Raw genomic sequence first — 2996 nt, forward strand, 5'->3', positions numbered from 1 at the left:
CTGAGGACGAGAGATGAAAATACTTTGCTTTTGACATTGAAACCTGAAGACCAAAAGACATGGAAGATTCCTCTAATGATGAGAAAGTTACCGTCAAAACATGGAGAAAGAAGGAGACCATCTCTGGTTCATCAAGTCTGATCATGATGAGTTTCATTTTATCTGTGCTGCAAACTAAGAGCTGTGACTCAGTTTGTGTCTCAGTTTGTGAGTTATGGTAACCTTCATCAGGTGAAAACTTCACATCTTGTCTAGTATTGCTTTGCTCACAGAAAACCTTCTTTTTGACAATTTGAAATATTTAAAACATTTCTCTTTCTTTTTCTTGTGTATTGTAGAAGTTTGCTGTAATTTCTGACACATTTGTGATTAGTGTAAATTTGACTTCACAGCTTTAAATGTTTAACTAATGGAGTGTTTTATATGTTTTTTAATAAGCAAATTAAATTTTTTGTTTCTTCTATAGTATATTACATATATTTTACTTTATTGAAAGGTAAAAAATAAAAGTAAAAGCTGTTTCAGCCTCTGCTTATAAGTGTTTAAAGTTAGTCATATTGCTGTTGCAGAAAAACAAACATTGCTAGTTTTCATTAGATCTCATTAACTGAACCAAGCAACATAAAACATTGTCAACACTCTGCCTCTTAGCATGGTACTTTGTTTGCTTTTCAACTTGGTTGGAGGTAGATCGATTCCAGAGAGACGACTTCAAACCTGACTTTACAAACCATTTTAACTGAACACCAAGTTAAGAGGATTTTTGCCAGTGATGGGACCTTGGATTTCTTGTTACGAAGGGAGTTGAAAATTTGTTAGGATATAGCACAAGAGGCAATGACATTTTGTAGAGAGCTCTGAGGACGAGAGATCAAACTACTTTGCTTTTGACATTGAACCCTGAAGACCAAAAGGACATGGAAGATTCCTCTAAGGATGAGAAAGTTACCATCAAAACCACAACTATGGATTTGACAGTAAAGGCATCAGAAGACTTTGTTGCTTTTGAAAGTGTCAATGTTCCTCATGACCAAATGGACCTGGATGTGTTTGCTTGCTCACAGTTTGAGTGAGTTACCTTTACAACCACACTACTCCAACATAAAGAGAAAATGCTTTTTCAGTGACACCGATGTGTTGACCCTGATACTCCCATGGTCAGTCAGTCCAGACGATTTAAGATATCCTTCAATTCCTGACCCAATCTTTGAAATTCCTGTAAAACGTGGACCTCAGTGGTACCATCTGTCCTCAGTCATTTGCTGCTTGTACTTACCTGACAAACAGCAGGTTAGATTACCCACCTTTTTTCCAATTGTTGAAGAGGTGCTGTTGAGTGGCCCTCCTGGGGACTTCCTTATGCTGCTTTGAGATTTCAACGCTCGCGTGGGCAATGACAGTGAGACCTGGAGGGGTGTGGTTGGGAGGATCGGCCACCCTGATCTAAACCAGAGTGGTGTTCTGTTATTGGATCTCTGTGCTCTTCATGGATTGTCCATAACTATTTAAATTTGTTCATGAGTATCCTCATATGTACAATATCCCATTTTTACATGCATGTATGAGTTGGAAAACAAGACAAATACAAAACTTAAATTTCTGCACATTTGTTGACATGACATTTACTAATTTAGATGTCTACGCATGCATTTTTAATTGACAATAATCTTACGCCAGTCATAACTCCTTGTGTTTTCATAGCAACTAAAACAAACAAAACCCTGACACAGGTTGTTTGACATCATCGTATCCATGAGAACCTCTGTGTGATGTCAGTGATGTCATAAATGTTCAGAGAGATACAAGAAATCTCAGTTTGCTTTTCAACTTGGTTGGAGGTAGATCGATCCCAGAGAGACCACTTCAAACTGACTTTACAAACCATTTTAACTGAACACCAAGTCAAGAGGATTTTTGCCTGTGATGGGACCTTGGATTTCTTGTTACGAAGGGAGTCGAAAAGTTGTTAGGATATAGCACAAGAGGCAACAATGTCCTTGTAGAGAGCTCTGAGGACGAGAGATGAAAATACTTTGCTTTTGACATTGAAACCTGAAGACCAAAAGACATGGAAGATTCCTCTAATGATGAGAAAGTTACCGTCAAAACATGGAGAAAGAAGGAGACCATCTCTGGTTCATCAAGTCTGATCATGATGAGTTTCATTTTATCTGTGCTGCAAACTAAGAGCTGTGACTCAGTTTGTGTCTCAGTTTGTGAGTTATGGTAACCTTCATCAGGTGAAAACTTCACATCTTGTCTAGTATTGCTTTGCTCACAGAAAACCTTCTTTTTGACAATTTGAAATATTTAAAACATTTCTCTTTTCTTTTTCTTGTGTATTGTAGAAGTTTGCTGTAATTTCTGACACATTTGTGATTAGTGTAAATTTGACTCACAGCTTTAAATGTTTAACTAATGGAGTGTTTTATATGTTTTTTAATAAAGCAAATTACATTTTTTGTTTCTTCTATAGTATATTACATATATTTTACTTTTATTGAAAGGTAAAAAATAAAAGTAAAAGCTGTTTTCAGCCTCTGCTTATAAGTGTTTAAAGTTAGTCATATTGCTGTTGCAGAAAAACAAACATTGCTAGTTTTCATTAGATCTCATTAACTGAACCAAGCAACATAAAACATTGTCAACACTCTGCCTCTTAGCATGGTACTTTGTTTGCTTTTCAACTTGGTTGGAGGTAGATCGATTCCAGAGAGACGACTTCAAACTGACTTTACAAACCATTTTAACTGAACATTAAGAGGATTTTTGCCTGTGATGGGACCTTGGATTTCTTGTTACGAAGGGAGTTGAAAATTTGTTAGGATATATCACAAGAGGCAATGACATTTTTGTAGAGAGCTCTGAGGACGAGAGATCAAACTACTTTGCTTTTGACATTGAACCCTGAAGACCAAAAGGACATGGAAGATTCCTCTAAGGATGAGAAAGTTACCATCAAAACCACAACTATGGATTTGACAGTAAAGGCATCA

The sequence above is a fragment of the Xiphophorus hellerii genome, chromosome 24, assembly GCF_003331165.1.
Source record: "Xiphophorus hellerii strain 12219 chromosome 24, Xiphophorus_hellerii-4.1, whole genome shotgun sequence".
In the NCBI taxonomy this organism is placed as follows: Eukaryota; Metazoa; Chordata; class Actinopteri; order Cyprinodontiformes; family Poeciliidae; genus Xiphophorus; species Xiphophorus hellerii.